This window comes from Orycteropus afer, unplaced genomic scaffold, assembly GCF_000298275.1.
Source record: "Orycteropus afer afer isolate SDZICR_OR568_19922 unplaced genomic scaffold, OryAfe1.0 scaffold00014, whole genome shotgun sequence".
Lineage (NCBI taxonomy): Eukaryota > Metazoa > Chordata > Mammalia > Tubulidentata > Orycteropodidae > Orycteropus > Orycteropus afer.
The window spans coordinates 10278473-10301152 of NW_006921601.1; the positions used below are offsets into that span (position 1 = coordinate 10278473).

The 22680-nt window shown below is 41.1% G+C and overlaps 1 protein-coding gene across 1 annotated transcript in view; it reads left to right on the plus strand.

The window, feature by feature from the left end:
• Window positions 1–22680, plus strand: part of TEAD1 (TEA domain transcription factor 1) — a 234889-nt gene that overhangs the window by 39688 nt on the left and 172521 nt on the right. The gene's annotated exons all lie outside the window — the stretch shown is intronic.

The window sequence follows — 22680 nt, forward strand, 5'->3', positions numbered from 1 at the left end:
GGGCAATCCTACTTCCGTAGTGATACTGCCTCGGAAACCCAAGGAGGGGTCACTATGAGTCAGGGATGACTCGATGGCACATAACAACAACAACATAGAGAACCTTTTCTAGGGATAACTAGTCTCTTAGTGGGTCTTTTGTTTGGGTTTCATGCCTAAGAAGTGCCAGGCTTTGGTTTCTCTCATTTATAACCTTCAGAGAACAGCCTAAGTTTGGTCTGTATGGTGTTATTATTAGCTTTATATTGTCATTTGGGTGAAAGTTTACAGTAAATTGTTTTTCCATTCAACAGTTCATAGACATTTTGTTTCACGTCAGTGATTGCAATCCGTGATATAACAACACTCTTCCTACTTCTTCCCTGTGGTTACCATTTCCCTTTGACCTTTGCTGTTCATTTCTGCCTTCTGAGCTTTATCCCTGGGCAAGTGCTGCCCTTTTGATCTCTTAATGTTTGATTGTTCTAAGGAGTGGGTACCTCCCTGGTGTTATTCTTTACCTCATAGGCCTTTCTGTTTGGGAGAAAGTGGAGCCAGGGGAGTGAGTTTAGTTCCAGGTTTGAAGGGTGCTAAGGGCCATAGTAGGAGCTCTGGTAGCATAGTGGCTAAGACACTTGCCTGCTAACCAGACGGCTGGTGGTTCAAACCCACCAGCCACTCCTCGGAAGGAAGGTTGGGCAATCCTACTTCCGTAGTGATACTGCCTCAGAAACCCAAGGAGGGGTCGCTATGAGTCGGGGCCAACTCGACGGCACATAACAACAACAACAACAAGGGCCATAGTCTCAGGGGGTTTCACCAGTCTCTGTCAGGCCAGAAGCCTGGTCTTTTTCATGATTTTGATATTTGTTCCACTTGATATTTTATTCCAGTGTACCCAGGATCTGCATTTGTGATCCCTTTCAGAGTAGTTGTTAGTGTTAGCCAGGTACTATCTAGTTCTTCTGTTCTCAGGATAGTGGAAGCTGAGTTTCATGTGGTCCACTAGTCCATTGGACTAATTGTCTCCATGTGTCTTTGCTTTCCTTCATTCTTCTTTGCTCCAGACAAGGAAAGACCAATAGTTGTACCTTATATGGCAACCTTTTAAGACACCAGTTGCTACTCAGCTTGGTCTATGTTTTAAGAACACAAATTCATTTTGACTCTTATAGGGCTTCTGTGCAAAACTCTTATCAACCAGAAGTACCTGGTGTCTCCCAGTCTTTGGTCTTCTGCATTCTTTTATCACCTGTGTGGGAGGACGCCTGATTGTTATCATGTGAGTTGCTCTCAACAGTCTAAGCTTTTGAAGACGAATTTCTGGTCTGATGGAAGGTCCTGGCCATACTGGAGTGTCTCTGAGAAGCACTGATGGATAAGGGCCTTGTCAGTTTCAGGGCTGGGCAGGTGCTCCTTACAGAGGTTTCTTGTGACTGAGATGCCTCATCAGTAGACTTCCCTGGCTCCAACCATTGATAGGAATAGGGAATGGAATATCTTAGGTAGATCAGGAAAGTTTAGGTGTCAGTGAGTATCAGCCTCAAGGAGAGACCCTTTTCATAGAGATTTGGGACCAGTGTAAACAAACTCTCTCATCATGTATATTTTTTTGTATTTGAGATACAAGTTCTTACAAGAAAACTATGGGCAAGTAGGAGAAAATGCTTCCTTATTAATGGACAAAATAAAGCTCAGTGACTGTAGGGAGGCAAGAAAAAGCACAGAGCAAGTGCCTCACTTATTTATAGGACATAGGTAAATGTTTATTATACTCAGAACATGTCAAACCAGAAATTCTGAATGAACAACAGCCTGTAATTACCAAAACTCAAAAGACACGAGTATAACAAGACTATCAAAGAAACAATTAGCTAGACATGGACTCTACTGCTCCCTGAAACTAAGGGTATTTGGGCACTTAGCAGTGACTCTCAGCATGGGAGATCAGGCTGCAGGTAATGGACTTTCGGCATGTGTTTGGGCACCCCTCCAGGTGCATAGGGACACTTGAGATCACCTCACGATTAGAAAGTTATCTGGTGAGTATAGAAATATAGGACAAAAGTGAGTGTTTTTAAGGGAGATTTCCCTCAAGCTTGGGTTGGTAGATAAATAGTGCTTCTTTGCTCTGGGGCATTCTTCCTAGGTAACTGTCACTGACCCATCAGATGATGGGAGGGGGTTCTCAAGACAGTCCGTGAGTAACAAGAGAAGGAAAAGAAAGGGGGAAATGACAAAGTGGACTATATAATAGTATGAAGAAAGTTTTGACCTAGACATAAACACATAGGCAAGTCTTGAAAATGTATCTTTTTTCCTTAGTTTGCTTTCTTTGATGTAAACCTGTGTATATCTAGGTTCATGTGATGGTCAGTGAAGTGTAAATATGGAATTGTTTTCGGGACCCCACTGCCCTGCGTGTCAGAGGCCTGGTTTCAGAACATCAGCTTTTAGCTGAACAACAGAGCAAATTAGAAAATACTTAAAGCATCCCATATAATTTTAGAAATATGGTTTAAGTGCTAAATCAATGGTTAATTATATATAACTAATTCTCTCATAGTGAAAATTGTGATTTGGAATAGCTAGATTTAAAATATGCATTCATATTTAATGTTTCTTTCCTTGATTATAAGATTAGGAAAAATTGAAAAGCATAAGCAATGAAAATCAAATTCCTATCACTTGGAAATTAATCACTTAATATTTTGTTATATATTCAAGCAGGTTTTTTTTTTTAATGTTATGTTTTTTTTTTTCCTACATAATTGATAATTGGGAACATTGAATGGAATTCTATTTATATCATATTCTGTTCAGTTAGTCTCCTACTTTTGAGTAGTAATAGTGGGTTTTTTTGTTTCCTTCCACAAGTAACTTTAGGGAACATCCTTAAGTAATACCTGATTATTTCTTTAGGACAAATTCCAAGAAGTGGAATGTGTCGTTAAAACGAAATAATATACATGATTCACTTGGCATGTCCTAAAGGTAGCTTATACTCTTTGATGTGCTTGCCTGCTAACCAAAGGGCTGGTGATATAGGTTCACCCAGAGGCACCTCAGAAGAAATGCCTGACAATTTACTTCTGAAAAATCAACCATTGAAAGCCCTGTGCAGCAGTTGACTCTGACACATAGGGGTCTCTGTGAGTTGGAATTAACTTGCCAGCAACTGGATTTTATGTTCTTCAAGAGTTTTGATAATATTGCCAAATTACCACTGTCCACTCTGCTAAAAAAGTAATGACAATGCTCATCTTTCCAGTCCAGAATTATTGTTGTTGTTGTTTTGTGTCGTCAAGTTGGCCCCAACTCATAGCGACCCCTCCTTGGGTTTCCGAGGTGGTATCACTACGGAAGTAGATTGCCCAACCTTCCTTTTGAGGAGTGGCTGGTGGGTTTGAACCACCAGCCTTCTGGTTAGCAGTCAAGTACCTTAGGCACTGTGCTACTAGAGCTCCTTAATTTTAAATGTCTTTGCTGTGTTGATAGGTAGAAAATTATATCTTATTATTAATTTGATTTACTTTTCTATGATTACAGATGTTGTTGTTGGTGGTGGGTTTGAATCGCCAGCCTTCTGGTTAGCAGTCAAGTGCCTTAGGCACTACGCCACCAGAGCTCCCATGATTACAGATAAGCTTGAATAATTTTATATGCATATTAATGTGTTTTATTTATTTAAAATTTTTTAGTATTGTGCTCAGTTTTCCTATTAGAATACTGCCTTACTAATATGTAGGACATTGACACTTTTTATGTATATTGTGGGTATATAGAGTTTGGCACTCTTTTCAAAAGCATTTTTAGGTATGTATTGATATGGTGAGGTAAGAACTATGTTAGGTAGAAAGTATGTGAGCATGTGGAACATGCATAGAAAGAGTGCTATTCTGGATGACTTCTCTACTGTTCAAGCCCAGTGATAGGGCTGTGATGGAGTGAGCTAGGTGAGAGTCTTGCTGAGCATCAAACATTTAAAATTCACTTTCTCATTGTGATTGCACTGTAGCTATTCAGAAGCCCTTCCTCATCCAGAAACATTAGGACATAGGATGCTCTTCATAGATCTCCCATGTATCTATAAAATGCATTGCTTCAAAGCATCAATTTTAATGTTAGATAGGATAACTGAGGAAGACATTTCATTCTTACAGGTCTATGATAAAATGGTCATGACCTTTGGTCTTAAATTTTGTTTCCTTTGACCAAATGTGATAGGAAATAGCTGTGGGACAGTGAGAAGGAAGCAGAGCTTGGAAACCAGAGTTCACATCTTACCTCTTCTTCTTATCTGTACGACCTTGGACAGATTACTTTGTTGCTTAGTCTGTTTCCTGAGTTTATTGTGTTGGTAAAATGAAATCATATACATGATTCACTTGGCATATTCTAAGTATCTAGGAAATACTTGTTAATGACTTTTTCTCTTCTCACCAGGCCATGAGCTTCTCTAGACCCAGTGTGTGCCATGTTCATCTCTGTATTCTCATGCGCACAGCAGTCCCCTGGTGGTTGTTTGATGACCAAATGGATAGGGCTGGGTGCAGCAGCTTAAATAATAGCAGGTGGACTCTGAAGAGTGAGAATTGCTCTCTAAACGTTGTTTGAGCTTTCCAGAAATTGACAATGCATATATATTACACACACACACACACACTCACAAACACACGTATATAGTGGTCCCTGAGTAGTGAAAATGGTTAACACACTTGGCTGCTAATTGAAATGTTAGCGGTTTGAGTCTACCCAGAGGCGTCTGAGAAGAACAGCTTGGTAATCAAATTTTGAAACATCAGCATTTAAAGCCTATGGAGCCCAGTTGTACTCTGACATGTATAGGGCCACCATGAGTCAGAATTGACTTGATAGCAACTTGTATGTGTGTGTGTACATGTGTCTAAAACATACATATATATGTATGTATGTTTATAGCCATGGTGTTCTCAGTTGCCTCACATGTGTGTGAAAGCAAAGCTGGACAATGAATAAGGAAGATGGAAGAAGAATTTGTGCTTTTGAATTGTGGTGTTGGTGAAGAATACTGAAAATACCATGGACTGCCAGAAGAATGAACAAATCTGTCCTGGAACAAGTGCAGAATGTATCTTAGAAGCAAGAATGGCCTGACTTCATCTCACTTGTTTTGGTCATGTGGTCAGAAGGGACCAATCCCTAGAGAAAGGATGTCATGCTTGGTAAAGTAGAGAGTCAGAGAAAAATGGCAAGACCCTCAATGAGATGGATTGATACAGTAGCTGAAATGATGGGCTCAAGCATAGCAAGGATTGTTGGATGGCACAGGACTGGACAGTGTTTTGTTCTCTTGTACGTAGGGTCACTATGAGTCAGAATCAATTCAGCGGCACCTAATAACAACATGCATGGTAGCACAGCACCCAAGGCATCTGACTGCTAACAAGCAGGTTGGTGCTTCAAACCTACCAGCCACTCCACGGAAGCAAGACTGGGCAATCTATTTCTGTAAAGATTTACTGCCTTGGAAACCCAATGGGGCTTGCTGTGAGTTGGAATCAACTTGACAACAGTGATTTTTTTTTTTTTTTTCAATACACACACACACACACACACCTGTTTTAAAAAAAAATCAAATGTCAAGGTGTTGAAGACTTTTGGGTACTCCAGATATACTGTGTTGGAAGTCCTGCATAAATTGGGGCTGGAATTATTCCCCCTTAAGGACTTAGAGCAGGCCCTCTCTGGGTTAGGGCCAGGGCTAACACTGTGGTGTTGACTGTTCCTCTCTAGGAGGGCCCCTGAGCCCTGACTTTTCCTCATGTGGCTTCCAGGCTACCTGTCAGAGACCACTGGACCAGAATGGGCTGTGGGCCAGGGCCATCTGAAACTGAGTTGCCCCTTCCACCCACTGGGAGGGCTGAGCAGGTGTGAGCACACATAATCAGCCCAGCTGCCATGGCCTCAGCCTGTGGAAAGTCTTCTGAGAGGCCAGGTGCCTGCATATGTCTTCAAGTGGTCACTGTTCCTTAAAAGGGAGGCTCATTTCTTGGTGCTTTTTACCTAGTACTTGAGGCAAAGGAACCCTGGTGGTGTCAACCAAAAAAAAATCAAGCAGTTCAAATCCTCCAGCCCCTAGGCTGTAAAAAGATGCGTCAGTCTGTGTCCATAGAAATTCACAGACTTGGAAACCCTGTGGAACAGTTCTGTGCTGTCCTATAGGATTGCTATGAGTTGACAGCAATGGGTTTGGGTCTGATGAGGCAAGGAAACCTGCCTTGCATGGGTCAGCAGTGTAAACACCTCTAATCTCACCAGCCTCAGCAAGGGGAGACGTTATTGTCTCATTTTGTTTACAAAGATGGAGGCTTATCCAAGGGAATAAGTACTTTGGCCATAGTCACAATTAGGAAGTGGTCGGGCCCAGGTCAGTCTGATCCCAAAGCCCGTTATCCTTCTGCTCAACTTCAGTGTGTCAGAATCACCTGGGGAGATAATTAAAAATACAGATTCTCAAACTTGTTGGTCACTGCTGTATGCTCTTGCCCTTGCAGTTATGGTCAGGGGACCTGCAATGTTAGCATCACCTAGGTGAATTTTGGAAATGCAGATTCTTAGGCCCCACTGGAGACCAGCTGGATCAGTACCTGCATTTTAGTAAGAACTCCTAGTTTGAAGTTCGCAAGACACTGTCCCGTACTTTCACAGCCTGACCTGGTAGTGCACTGCTCTCTACCCTGCCTGCAATTAGAATTATGGAGAAGTTTTAAAAAACATAGTAACAGTGTCAGCAGTGTCCCAAGCCATTTGAAGCAGAATCTCTGATGAAGTGGCAGGCATTTATATTTTTAAAAAGCTGCCCAGGCCATTCTGATTCATAGTGCGAAATGAGAACCACTGGTGGGCTCATTTCTGGAAGACTGTAGAGACTCTTCAAAACTAAGATTGAGAATTCTGCATGCATAGGGTTTCTTTTTATTTCCACAGTGTCATAGAAACTATGGGGGAAAGGCTATCACAGCAAGAAGATCACACTGCATTTCTTCTCTGATGTTCTTACAAATACTAAGTGAGGGGTAGCAACCTATTTATTGAGATAAGATGCTTGGGGGAGCTTGAAAGGTGGTATGGAGATAGCAGATAGCAGGTGCTCCATGTTTATTGAATTAAATTGAAAAGGGAAGAGAACAACTCAGAAAAACAGCATGGTTTGTCTCACTGAATTGTGTCTTTTATTGCAAAATCCTTGTGTTGCTTTGGGGTAGAAGGAAAAGTTGCAGGCATGGAGGAATACAAAACACTTAAGATGTTTAGCAGTTTTTGATGTATAAATAAACATGCAAGAGTTACTGAAAATTTTGGGAATAAATTGTGAACACCCTTAACACCTACTGCCAATTCTGCAGTAAATTTTGTGCTTTGCTAAGTTATCCCTGCGTGGCGCACATGGTTAAGTGCTCAACTGCTAATGCAAAGGTCTGGCAATTTGTGTACACCCCACGGTGCCTTAGAAGACAGGCCTGCTGTTTATTTCTGAAAAACTAGCCCTTGAAAACCCTGTGGAGCACGTTCACCTCATGGGATTAAACCATGCGGTCACTGGAGTGTGAGTTGACTCAATGGCAGCTGGTGATGGTGGTAGGTTTTGCTTGTGTTTTGGATGGTTGTATCTTAGGCTTAGTCCTTTACCAGGAGCTCTGGTGGTGTAGTACCTAAGGCATTTGACTGCTAACTAGAAGGCTGGGGGTTCAAACCCACCAGGCACTCCCCAGAAGGAAGGCTGTGCAATCTATTTCCATAGAGATACTGCCTCGGAAACCCGAGGAGGGGTCGCTGTGAGTTGGATGACTCAATGGCAGTGTGTTGGATTTTTGGTTTAGTCTTTTACCAGAAGAAGGAAGGTGACTGCGTTGAGAATGTTGTGCCCCTGCTGTTCCCTCAAATTCTGTCACATCAGTCCTTCTCTTAGCTGATGGTCTCCTGAAAAATCACCCAGATTGGAAGAGGGCTGCATTTCAATTTGGGGTCTTGATTTACATATATTCAGTCCCAGACCAGGGCTCCCAGAGATGATTGGCAGGTTCTTCATGGACAGAGTGCTTTTCCCATTCCTTGGACTCTTTGATGTTAGTGGAGCATTTTTACCCTGATCTGTCCCACTTGTCCTTAGAGTCTCTCCTCCCTTGAACCCAGTTGGGTAGCTATTACATCTTGAGTGCTTTCTCTTTTTGTAAACTGGTGTTTCTACCTCTTCCTGACCCCAGTATCAGTAGTTATCTTCAAGGTTTTATTTTCATCCTCCTCCTCTTTCTAGGGTTTCATGCAGTCTGCCAACTTTGTGTCATATCTGTGCAAAGGGCTCTCATTTCCCTTTGACATAGATGTCCTTTTGTCATTAGAAAACTCTGCACATTCAAAATGGAACCCATTGACTTCTCTCATTTGCCTTCTGGCTTCCTTCTTTGTGTTACTGTGGTCCATCCACCATTTTTTAAAGGTCTTTCTCTTTGAAGACTCCTGGTTAACCCCACCATTGTGAGAGATACACATTTAACCAGTCCTTTTAGAACCTCTTCTGTGTCTTCATTTTTCTTTACCATTTCCACCACCAAAGTCCCAATCACCAGACACCGATCACTTCTAACCATTCTGCTCACCACTGCCAGATGAATTACTCCTGTCCTTACATAAATATGATATTAAAATCCTTTGGGTAAAATGTAGGCTCTAATGTGTTCAACTGCTAAGTGATAGATTGGAGGTTTGAATTTACCCACTCTTAATTGGTGAATTAATTAAGTAATACTGTTATTAATGATATTAATAAGTGATTAATAATTAATTCATTGTTAATTCAGGCACCACAGAAGAAAGGCCTGGCAGACTACTTCCCCAAAATCAGCTTTGGAAACTCTATGGAGCACGGTTCTGTTCTGACAGATGTGGGGTTGCCATGAGTTGCAGTTGACAGCAGCTGGTACTGACTAGTTAGTGTATTCCCTCTTATCTTCCCCTACTGATTTGGTGGCCTGACTGTAGCCACACTGTTCTCTTTGCTTTCCTCATATTTGCCTTCTGCACCTGCACTCTGTGACTGGGATATAGTAGGTCCTCGTGAAGGTTTGTTGATTGGAGGTGATGTCTGCCTGCCTCTCTGCTAGTCCCCTCTCTGCCTGTCTTTGTAGAGTTCCAGTTCCACTTCCACAAGGTCTTTCCTGACCATGTCATATGCCTTGATTTATCTCTCTCTCTTCTCTCTTAAATCGTACTCATCTTCTCTAGTACCTTTTCATGAACTCTGCTGTGATTTCATTTAGTGATGTTCAACTCGTGGTATTTTGGTGCTCTGTTGTCTTGCCCTGTTGGAAACTTCCCTAGGGCGGGACTTTATTGGTGTTATACTGTCCTCTTCAGGATCTTGGATTTGATTTCTGTTTTCTTGCCCCACTGTAGGGCACTACTTTGCATGTAGTAGGTACTTAGTTCCTAATGGTTGAGTAATTGCCATGAAGAGAATTGGAGCCTGTAGTGGGTGTACTTACTTAAGTATATAAACCAAAAATGCCTAGCCACGCATTTGCCAAAAGTGAAGTTCTCATCTGTAATTACCAATTTAAAAAAGGCCTTGTATTTACAGTTGAGCTTGGCACAAAAATCAGCAATGGTTTCTCCTTCTTTGGTACAAGTGTTGTAACCCTGAATGCTGTTTATGTAAAAGGCATACAGACTTCTGTGGAGGTGGTGATTAATGTTGAAAGGGATGTCTCGGGGCGGTACAGTTCCAAGATGAGGAAGCCTCTGAGGAAGCCTGTGTAGTGCTGATCCAGGCTTAGACCATGAATCAGTCTGCTTTTTCCCTCTTCCTCTCCCACCTCCCCACTAAGAGAAAGAAAGGAAAAAAAGAAAGCTGGCATTCTATTTGCTGTTGTCACATAGACTAGAAAGATACAAAGGCTTGGTGTCTCAGGTTAACTCAGGTGAGGTTTGAGGTGTTATACTAGGTCTTTGGACCTGTCTTGGAGGAGTCACAATCTGATCGAACAGGTGTTGTGGAAAAGTGAGAAATAAATGTTTGCCTCCCTCCTTCCCTCCCCTCTTCTCCTTTCTTCCCCTGCTTCCTCACTGTCTTCCTATTTATCACATTAGAAATATGCTAGACATTGATCCAAGGGCTTCACAAATACAAACTCATTTAACCTTCATAACAAGCCTGTGAGCTAGACGCTCTACTCTACTGTTACTATCCTCATTTCACAGAGGAGCAATCTGGGCACAGAGAGGTTGAGGGGCTTTTTGACAATCATACATCCTAGTGCAGGGCAATTTTCTTAAATAATTTTAACAGTTACTACTTATCAAAATTCTTGGCCTCCAGTAAGTCATTCAGGTGACTAAATGTGTATTGTTCCCAAGCAGTTGTCTAGTTTTGTGGCTTTTATCCCATAAATTATTCTGGCTCCTTTTAAGGTTATGGTTGTACTTGTAGTTCCCTTGAAGATTGGTAACAGGTGTGTGTGTGTGTGTGTGTGTGTGTATGTATTTTAACACCTACTAAAAGTCTCCTACAGTGTTTTACAGTTTATAACATGCTTTTTCAGGCATTAACTCTCTTAATCCAACACCTCTGGTGTGAAGAGTTATTATTTATTTCTATTTAACAAATAAAGTGGCTTAGAGAGGTTAAGAGACTGGACTTGTGGCCTTAACAGGTTTAGTAAGTGCTAGAGCTAGACCCAAGTCCTCTAAATCCTTTGCTCTTCCCACATCATTATGATGCTTGTAACTTGGAAAGAAAGCCCTGTAGTCCGTATTTGTTATTCTTGAAGTCCCTTGCTTCCCTAACCTCCGCCAAAGTGATGTTTTTCAGCCAACTTCCAGGCCTATATGGTAAAGAATGAAGGTAGGGGGATAGAGAATACAATGTTTTGAAGGAAGGGGGCATTGGAAGATACTACAGAGATTTTTTTCTTTGAAGACTAAACAGAAATTTTCATAGGATTTTTCTTGATATCTTTGGCCTCAGGAACCCCAGGGAAATACGTGGATGATGCTAATAATTAAATACACTTCACAGTAGGAGCATATTCTCAGTTTTACCACAGACCTGTCAGGTGAGAGAGGCTTTAGGCAGGAGAGCCCGTTTAAATACATCAGCCCTGAAGATGATTATGCCCTGCACCTTCAGGGCTAAACCGTATCCTCTAGAGAAGATCCCACCATCACCCAATGCAGAAGAATCAAGAAAAGCCTTGGAGTCAGAGCTCTGGGTTCCAGTCCAGTACCACCACTTAGCTTTGTGATTTGGCCCTATCACGCAGAGGCAGCTAGGCTTCAGTGTAGCAAGCTTTTATTGAGCAGCTCTCTGCTAGACTCTGTGGTAGGCACTCTGAATATAAGTGCAAATCTGATAAGGTTTTTGCTTTTGGAGAATTCTCAGACCAGTGTGAGAGACTGACAGGAAACACATTTGTGGTTCCTGTTACAATAGAGACAGACCCAGAGAGAGCTAGTGGGATGGGTCGGGTGCATTAAGCCAAGTTGTAGAGTTGAGCATCCGTCAAAGAAGGCTCCTTTGAAACAGAGAATTCTCGTGCTGATTAAAGGACTGCTTGTCTCTTCCAGGCCCTTGGTTTTAATTGGCAGTACGTCTGTCTGCCATAACACGTGTACCTAACACGTAGATGGGGAAAGTAGGGAATGTAATAAAAGAGAAGAAAACAAAAAAACCAAACTCACTGCTATCGAGTCGATTCTGACTCATAGCGACCCTCCTTGGGTTTCCGAGGCAGTAAATCTTTATGGAGGTAGATTGCCCAGTCTTCCTTCCACAGAGTGGCTGGTAAGTTTGAACCACCAACCTTCTGGTTAGCAGTCAAATGGCTTAGGAACTATACCACCAGAGCTCCTTAATGAAAGAGAAAGATGGAACAAAAAGGAAATAGAGCCTCAGGAGCCATGATGTGTTCCTCTGGGTTGGGAGTAGACCTCCCTGTGGGAATAGTGTTGTTGGGCATCTGATCTCCCTTGACCCCTACTGTGCCCTCAGGCACAGTGTGCTTCTCTGAGCACAGGGCTAATTCCATAGATTTTTATGTGCCCTTGATATGTATCCCCCACTTGCTGCTCCTTGCAGATTGGGTCGTTTAATCTTTGTGTTCTTAGCATCAGCACTGTGCCTGACACAGTGACTGTAAATTCTTTTGAGTGTCTGGATGGATGGTTGGGTGGATAGCTGGGGATTGCTGGAAGTACAGCTTGGAAGAAGCAGAGGAAGGAAGAGATTGAAATGAGAAGAGCTGAGATGCCCCTGAGCAGTGGCTGATGAAATTTAACCCGGGCAGGGAGGAGCTTGGCCGCAAAGCCTTATTAAAAAGCTATTGTCTGCAAAGCAAGAATTTAACTCTTTGCTTTCATGAGGAAAGAACTCAGTTTATTCCAGAAACTGGGGCCATATTTGACAATTAGGCCCAATACTGCAGTTTGCATTACTGTGAAAGCTGCTCATGTTCTAGCTGGTTTGTGGTGCTGAGAGGTCCTTCTGGAGAGGGAAAGGTGCTTGGTGGGGTGCCAAGGGGTCCCAACTCAGTTGAAAAAACCTCTTATTCCCTTTTCTCAGGAGGTGGTGGAAACTAGGGCTCCCAGCAGTTTGATCATATTTTAATGAAAGTTAGTAAATTAATAGATGTATGATCTTGTGAGTACTTACTACTATAGGCTAGTGACTGTAGTAAATACTTTAATTCACTGAATTCTCCCAGTACTGTTATGAGGCGGGTATTAATGTCTTCACTTTGTAGACGTGAAACTGAAACTCAAAGGCATGAAAACGGAAGCAGTTAGTAGAGCTGGAGCTGTGCTTTGAACTCAGGCCTGTTTGCCTCCAAAGCCGATTCTCTTCAATGGATTTTAGTGATGCCAGTAGATCACTGGACTTTCCTGAAGAAGTTTAGATGCTTCACCACCACTAAGTAAAGCTGAGCATCATGTAATTGTTTTTCATTCATAATCGTAATAGCCTAGGTTCTGCCTCAGATAATGAAGATGGATTGTGTACAGGCTCTATAATTGATGGGAGCTTCTTAAGAGTGAAACCATTTGATTTTGTTCTGGGGAGGCAGACCATATCATACAATAGCTTGGTTGAGTCTGGCATTTTCTTACACATTACGGAGTGTAAGCTGAAATAAGTCAAGAGAATGAAATAGGATTGAAAAGGCACTGTTGGGTTGATGTGGAGTAAAGACAGTGCCCTCACAGTACTCTTTGGTCAGTAGAGGTAATTACGTTCAAGCCTGTTTATGTTTCATGCATGAGTTTAAAGATTTGTGAAGGGAACATGGATCTTTGGTTTTAACAGGATGTAGCTAAAAGGTCAACCCTTCAGAACAGAACGTTTCTGTCTCAGGGCACCAATTTTAACCTCCAAAGATGAGACCACATTTGGGCAGCCAAGTCAGAGTGGGAAGGCATTGGAGGAGAAAATCCATCAGTGTGATAAATCAGATTACAGTTAAGTTTTTTGCTGTTATTTATCGGGTGTCTGCAGTGTGCGGGACTTAGAAATATGGAACAATTACAGGTTTTGTTGTTTGTTTTTGAGGAATATCTTGTCACTTTTTTACATAGGGAAGATGAATCACGAAGAAGGGGGAGATTTATCTATTCCTTTGAAGATAATGGGTTTTTATTTTGCTGTCTCTAATGAAGTATATAAAGTAAAAATATTACTTGAAACAATTACATAATTCAGCTTTGTCTCTGGATATGGGTTAAGATAACCATTATGAACGTGCCAGGCACATGGGAGGTGAGGAGTTGGTGTTCATGAATCTGCGTTCTCGTGGGCTGCTTGTTTCTCCCACAAGGACTGGTGGCCAGATGCTATTCATCCAGGTCAGGATGAAGAAAATGCACTTTTGTCATTTCTTCAGACATGTAGCAAAGCCAGCCGGGTCTCAGGTATTCCAGATATGAGCGATGTGCCGATTGCATGAGACTTGAAGCATTGCTCACTCAGAGATACAGAGGCCTGCCTGCCCTGAGCCCTTTGTTCTCCTGGTTGAAAGCAGTTAATTAGCAACTGTCTCCATAGCAACTACCTCATAGTCCAAAAACATTGTCTAGTTTTTCAGTTTAGCTTATCACACTGTTTACCTGAAGGGCTTTTCACTGCTCTGAGTCTCATTTGAGTTGGCGGCGTGCCTGTTGGGGAAGTGAATTGTCAAGATAGAAAAAACACCATGGTAGCAAGAAGCCTGGGAGGCTTCTCCCTAACAGGACCGACCTGGCCTCTGGATTCTGTGGAAACAAAAGTTGCCAGTGCCTAACATTTTCACCTATATTTTTCTGTTTGCCAGAGAACTGCTTCTCTCTCCACTGAATTGTGAGGGTTTTTTTTGTTTTGTTTTGTTTTCCCCTTTCCCTTAGAGGCTTTCTAAGGTCTTTAATATTCCTTGTTTGTAGTGCATTTCCATTATTAGTCATCTCAAAACCCTGGGTGTGCTCAGCCACTGTACATTCGAGGAAACTTGACTTCCCTCAGGGTCTTGGCATTTCTGAAGGTGCTTGGATGAAGGATTATAAGTCTGAATGTGAAATTAGTCGGTGGCTTTGTTTTTAGTAATAATGAGGAAAGGCTTCTCTTTCTTACCTGTGGCTTAGATGGTGCACGTTGATCAGTGTGTGAGAAAAAGTGACTCCAGATGGCTTGTTGCTAAGTAGGAAGGGGAACTTTGGTTTTGCTATAAGCCATGCAACACAGATAATAAAAACTGTAGTGGCTAGCACTGACTGTATGTGGCCTATGGTATTGGGACTTTTAGGAGCTTTCTCTCTGTCAGTAACGGGAAGGTAGATGGGGAGGAAAGAAGAAGATTGAATTTCCTGATTGCGTTTTGCATCTCAGTCATTGAATGGGGTCTCCTGTACCCCACACAACAGTCCTACCTGTTTGATCATGTTGTCAGAAGGGACCATTCTCTGAAGAAGGATATCATGCTTGGTGGAGTAGAGGGTCAATGAAAGAGGGGAAGGCCTTCAACAAGATGGATTGATACAGTGGCTGCAATGATGGGCTCAGGTTTAGCAAGGATTGTGAGGCTGGCACAGGACCAGGCAGGTTTAATTCTGTTGTACATAGGGTTGCTATGAGTCAGAGCTGACTGAATGGCACCTAACAACAACATGAGATCCAAGTTCAGTTTATAAGCATGGCTTCTGCAAAAGTAAATTTCATGTTGAACTGCATTGAGAGAGGACCATCACCATACTTGACTATACTTGGGTTGAGTATTCTTTTTCCTGTTTTCCTTCCCTCCTGTAAAGTCTGTATGTCAGGTCCCTTTTTATGTGTTGGGGTTACAAGAGTACACAAAAGAAAGCATCTTAAAGAGAACGTAGACATTGTAGATCCTATTCAGAGGAAAACAACCTAGGAAGTAAAGAGAATAAGAAACCATATGTAACAACAGCAGCAAAGTACATTGAAAGAATTGGGGATATTTGGCCCAGCTCTGAAAGACTCAGCAAAGACATGAGAGTTATTTAAAAATATCTGAAAGACTCTCTCCTGGCTCTTTGGATGCTATGTTGTTAATTATTTTAGACTCTGCAATGGCATCGTCATCATGGCAACCCGTGTATGCTGAGTAGACTGTGCTCTGAAGGGTTGTCAAGGCTATGACCTTTCGGAAGCAGATCACCAGGCCTTTTATCTGAGGTGTCTCTGGGTGGGTTTAAACTTGTGACCTTTCAGTAGGAGGTCAAGTGCTTAACCATGTACACCGCCAGAGTAGCCATTGAAAAACTCTCATGGGGCAAGAGGAAGCAGATTTGTCCTATAAAAAAACTAAACCTACTGCCATCGAGTTGACTCAGACTCATAGCGACTCTATAGGACAGAGTAGAACTGCCCCATGGGGTTTCCAAGGCTGTAAATCTTTATGGAAGTCATCTGTCTCATCTTTTTCCTATTGAGCAGCTGGTGGGTTCGATAGTAGGAATATCTTAAGGGGGAGTCAAATTTTAACTCTATTTTTAAGAGAATATTTTCTAATAGTCCTACAAAGGTGAACTATACTTCTGCTTTAGGAAATAGTGAGAAGGGTTTAAGCAGGGGTTATATGGTTTGCTATGCAGATCAAATGAGAGAGTGGTTGGCCTTTATAATTTCTAGTCATAAAAATTCAGTCACAGAGTAGGTTTGTCATCTTCCTGGAAGACAGATGCTAGTAGTGAAGAAAAATATGTATCATAATTAATGTGCCTACATCTTTTTGTTTATCTCTTTTGGGGTACAGCGGAATATGATCAGTGTATGGACATTAGAACATTTGTAACAGTAGTTTATGAAATGGGCAGTTTCTCTGCAGGAAATCCTTTTCTTCAGAATCACAGCACAATCCAATTCATGTTTTTAATTCCTTTTTGAATCTAGAAGTAAAGTTCCCATAACGTACACCCTAATCATTGTAGAAAGCATTTCAGTTATTACGAAAACCCTCTTTGAGATATAGCTGCTAAAGTTTGGGTCTTAGGTCCACCCATGCTGAGTTTGCCCTTCTTTAATTTTCTAAATCCTTAACCCCAGGATGGTACCAATTGTCATTTGTGGTATACATATTAGTGATTCTTTTGGTTTTGATAGTAAGCATCATAGTTTTTTGACTACCTATTGAATTTTAGAAATTGAAACTATGTCTGCAGAATCGTGTAGTGATTAGAAGAAGATTAGTAGTTACAGAAACTTGTTGAAGCATTGATTGATACACCTTGTACCTTCCAAAGAATTGATTTATTTAAATCCACTGAGCCTCACAGCTCTATGTATTGTTTCTCTGAGTTGATTTGGAGGTTTTTCAAAATTATTTTAAAATTCTTTCATAGAGAATTTTGCTAATGTCTGTATTGACATACTGGTTTATGAATTTTGAGAGTCTATATAAGCTTCTCTCAATCCCATTTATAGTGGTGGCACTGTGGCTAGACCTGTCCCTAACATTAATAGATCCTGAGAAAGATTACAAGTGAAAACTCACACTATGTGTCTCAAGTACTTAAAAATTATAAATCAAGTTAATAAACTTAAATAAAAATTCTAACCTTCTACTTTGACAAGTATACCTTCAAACCTACTGGGAATTCAGGTTCAAATGTAGGGGACTGCCCTTCTTCTCTTCTATACTTGATTGGCATGTGGGTTCCCTGGACTGCACAAGCAAATCCTCCTCCACTCCTCTACACCAAACAGCTGCCGCTTGGCCACTCTTTGCATCTAAGGAGTGAACATACCAGACACAGGTACCCCTCCGAAGGTCAGACTCAGAGAAGTGGTTGGCGTGGGCCCTGGAAGTAGACTGGGCTATTTGGGCCAGAAATTCTCAACTTCTTGATCCATGTTTAGAAGGAGTGTGAGAAGATGGTTGGGATGTCACTTTGATCCTCGAAGATCAGGAGAACTGTGACTGAAAAAAGACCAGAATAGGATGGGTAAAACTTAGGGCCCAAGTCAGGTTTAAGCATGATATACTGAATATGGATGAAAACATGACTAACTTCTAAGTGGCTTTCAAGCTTCAGGGGGCCTAAGGAATTTTTGCCATTTAACCTTGTGGGCAAAAGCCTTGGTGGTGCAATGGTTAAGCAGTTGGCTGCTAACCAGAAGGTTGGTAGTTTGAAACCACTCAGCGGCTTTGTGGGAGGAAGACCCGTAAAGATTACAGCCAGGAAAAAAAACATATGAGGCACTTCTGCCCTGTCACATGGGGTTGGTCTGAGCTGAAAATGGAGTCAGTGGCACCTAACAGCCGCCGCCGCTGCTGCCACCACCACCACCACCACCACCACCACCACCTTACAAGTGACCTAGCATGGTCTGAAGAATTGAGTAAAAAATACATGATCATTTTCAGGTCAGGTTTGAATGCACTTGTATTCTTTAGTTTATAGACATATGGACATGTACTGTGAAATTTCTGCAACTGTGAAATTGTCTATAAGAATTGCAGATTGTGCTGAATAATCAAATGAATTGGTAGGTTGGCTCCCATAGGCAAAATCCTGACACTGTTTTTTTGGGAAAAAAACAAACCCATAAAATATAACTAGTAATATGGGGTTGCAATAAGAATCAAGTATAATACAGTTTTCTGGAGAAATAAATTACCTTGAAGGTTGTTTTGAAGAATGATGTGAAAATACTGAGCATAATAGCACAGATAGAAAATGTTATGCCAGGAAAATTCCCAGTTGTTGTAAAGCTCTCCTTTTTGCAAAGATATTTGGAAGCAATAATGTTTAACCACACTTGAGTTGGTCAGAGTAAGATGATTTTTGTCTTAGTAGTTTTTTAAGAAATTGCAACTGGTCAGCCCTTATTTTTTGTCAGCTCAAAACCCAATCTTTATGAAAAATAGTGCCTGTAGGATAGCTGAAAGTGTCTTTGTGTGTCTGTCTACACAGTCAGAGGCGGTGTAATCCATTCGAATGTGGATGAGTATTTTCTGAAACTGGACTTAAAGTGTCTCCAGATTTCAGTTTTCTCATCTGTAAAATGGGTTGGATAGTAGTGCCTATATTAGAAGGCTTCTGTAAAGATAAAGAAGTACAGCTGAAAACCTCAGGACATAATAAGCACTCAAAAAATGGAAACATTTAATCATTATTAACTCACTTGTTTAAGGAAGTGAGTTAAAAGGTGTAAAGGTTTTTATAAAGGCAATATTTTATGGTAGAAGAACCTTTGCATGATAATACATTAAAACTCCAAGGCTCAAGATGGAGGAATAGGCAGACAAGTGACACAGACCCTCTTCGACAAAGAAAAGACAAACCAATTGACAGAGCTACAGAAGATAATCTGGGAGCCCTGAGCTTTAAAAGGAACTATGCAGAAGTGGATTAGGCCCTGACTAGTGGAAAAACCTGAACGCAAACAGTGAGTGCGGAGACGGTCAGAGCTGCGGACTGCCAGCTACTCTGACAAGACCAACAGCCTGAATATTTCCAAGTGGTGTTGGGACCTGAGAAATGACCTAAAGATCAGCCCTGGTCAACAAGGGCTGCACGGACAACTATGCTGGTGGCCTATGACTAGGAAGGGAAACAGCAAGGAGGGAGACAACCTGAGCTGTTGACTTTCCGCTGTCTGGAGGGTGCAGCCATTTTGATTGTTTACACATGGCAGCCATTTTGGATATTTAAAGTGACCAAGGGTGCAGCCATTTTGAATGTTTACAAGTGGTGGCCATTTTGGTTATTTAAAGTGACCAAGGGCACAGCCATTTGGAATCTTTACAAGTGGCAACCATTTTGGATTTTAAAGTGATAGCATTCTCATTCAGATTCCAGGGACTTAAGAATAGGTTCTGTTTGCCAAGGTTGGCAGGGACATATGAGAGACTGACAATAGGAAAGGAGACAGGTGGTGTGTGTATAAGTGCTGTCAACTAGCGAATAGAGGAGCACAGTACCCTGCTTGCATAGATAACACACAAACAAAACAAAGAAAATGAAAATTGTGGGCAAGTCACTCCAACATACAATCACCAATTAAATATAAACACAAAAATGTCACAATGCCTTGGAGACAACAGAGCATCACAGTCCACACAAAAAAGCAAGATAAAGCAGGAGAAACAAGGGACTAGGATACAGACCCAAAACACATCCTTAGGAAGACACAGCATTGGAACTCCCTGATAAGGAATTCAAAAGAATTATATATAGGTATCTTCAGCGAATTGAGAGATCAAGGAAAACAGAGAGAAAACCCTGGAACAATTTCAAAAGACAATACAAGAACAAAATGACAAAATAAATGAAAAATTAGAAATGATACAAAATCTACACATAGAAACCCAGAAGATTAATAATAAATTTTCAGAAATAGATAAGACATTGGGCAAACGAGCAGAATTGAATCAATGAAAAACAGAATAGGGAGATTGAAGTCAAATACCTGCACACTTCTTTGCAAAGGGATAAATCAGAGACAAGATCAAAACAAAATGAAGAAAGCCTAAGGTTCATGTGGGATACCGTCAAAAGGAATAACATATGTGTAATCGGAATTCCAGAACAGGAAGAGGCTAATAAAACCACAGAGAAAATTGTTGAAGATTTGTTGGAAGAGAATTTTCTTGGTATGATGAAAGATGAGAATATATCCATTCAGGAAGTCCTTGAACCCCAAATAGGGTAGACCCTAAAAGAAAATCACCCAAACATATCATCATCAAGCTCACCAAAACCAAAGACAAAGAAAGAATCATGAGAGCGGCATGGGAAAAACAAAAGGTTATCTACAAAGGGCAACCAATAAGACTAAGCTCGGATTTCTCGGCAGAAACCATGTAGGTGAGAAGACAATGGGATGGTATAAATAAAACTCTGAAAGAGAAAAATTTCCAACCAAGAATTATGTACCCAGCAAAATTGTCCCTCAAATATGATGGTCAAATTAGGACATTTCCAGATAAGCAGAAATTAAGAGAATTTGTTAAAACCAGACCAACCTTACAAGAGATGCTAAAGGGAGCCCTTTGGACAGAGAAGCAACAACAGCCAACAATAACTGACCATTAACACACATGATGATATAACCCAGAAACCAAACCAGCTATGGAAGTATCCAAAGTAAATAAGCCTACAAGATTGTAAACAGGGAACCAAAGATATCAATTGACGAATGAGGACAACTACAAAACAAAAAGAAGGAAAAAAAAAAACTGTGTTGTTTCAGAACTTCTAGCTGGTAGGGAAGTCAAGACAACTACACGATAGAATGGACTGTTCTAAACTTGAGAAGAAAACTAGAAATCACAGGGCAATCTCAAAGAAAAATGATAAACCTTTACATAAAGAAGAGGACCAGCAAAAATACTCAGCAAACACTAACACAATAACAATGAAGGAAGTGATAACATGATTCATAAACAAAATGAACTCAGCATAGAAAATTATATGGAACAAAGAAATCGACACCATGAAAAAGCACATAACAAAAATGACAGCAACAAATTCATATTTGCCTATAATTATGTATCTGGCAAGGGACTTATCTCTAAGATTTATAGTGGAAGAGAGGATGACCAAACTATGATACATACACATAATGGAACGCAACGCAGCACTAAAGAATAATGTAGTCTGCAAAACACTGCATAATATAGATGAACTTGGAGGACATTATGCTGAGTGAAATAAGTCAATCACAGAAGGTCATACGTAATATAAGTTCGTTGTTGTGGAGGGTCAAGAAAAGGTTTGTATATGGAGGGAAACTTTCTTTGTTGGTTGCCAGGGGTGGGAGGGGAGGGGAGGGAACACCTCCCCCCCCAAAAAAATGCATTAACCCATGTCACTTTAGTTTTGTACATTTCACTGTACATAAGTTATATTTCAATAAAATGCATTAAAAACCAAACCACAACAACAAAACTCCTAGGCTCCAAGAAAAATTCCACTGTGAATGATGGTCTTCTCTTGGAGTTTTACTAGTTATGGTGAAGTAGGTAATTCTTTGAAGTACTTGGTTGGCAGTGACCAGTCCTGGCTAGGTTCTGAGAACTGTGCTGCCTGTGGTTGCTGTGTCCCGGCCTTCATCCTAGATAGCAGACGGTAGTCCTAAGGAGCTAGTGTCCCAAATGTGATGTATTGTTTATCCACAGAGTGGCTTGGAAGGATATGCCTTTTCTTCTTTGAGTATAAAACATTAGAGGATGAATGAAAAGTAGACAAGGCCCCCCCCCCCCAAAAAAAAAAAAGTGGATAGAGTACACAACTTTAGAAAAAATGGAGAAAGAATGAGAGGGAAAATTATTTTTGTTTCTAAATGCATTATTCATCCAACTTCCTAAGTACTTTGTAGCTATCATTATTTTTAGTGATTTATGCTTTCAGTGTGTCCTGTGGGAATAATCAAATACCAACCTCAAACACAGACAGGGAAGTAACAAGTCATGACATGCTCAAAAATAGTGCCTCCAGTGAACTTGGGATTGGATTTGGGATGAGGGAGATGAGTTTTCACCATTCCTGCATCCTCACTCTGCCCTGGTGTCTCCTCCAGTGGGGTTCCAGATGGGCTAGGTGGTCAAAGTGATGCAACCCTTAGAGTCTGACCTCTTAGTTGGTTTTTTGCAGCCATGAGCGAAGGTACCTTTCCCTGCTCCTTCTCTTCTCTGGGCCTCAGATTTCTTCTTTGGAAGATGGGAGATATCAAGCATCCAACTTACAGAGATGCTCTTAAAAATGCATTAAGAGGCTAGCATGTGGCTGCCCAGTGAATGTTAGCCTGCTCCTTCTCTCTTTCGTTTGTGGAGAGGTGCAGTTTCACAGGTGGGTTGTCGAGCTTCTCTGCTTCGAGATAGTAAGTAGAAGGCAGTAAGTTTGAGTCACTAAATTTCCAGGACAGGCACAATTGAAAATTTTCTGCCCTTAGTTACCATAAGCATACTTAAAAGTGATGAACTGTATTTTCTCTTTTCTGGTGTTCAAAAACTAACCTCTCTGTAAATTTCAGTATTTTCATTTATCACATGGGGTGGAGAATAGCTTCCAGATCATAAAGTGGCTGTGAGGATGAAATGATACAGGTGAAAAGCTGTGTAACTCCAATAAATATAGTCATAGTAGCTAGAAGCAGGATGGAGGAGAGCTGTGAAATCCTATTTTGAACTAGAAATTTTTATTCTGTGCCTGTGTTTATAAGGATTGAGG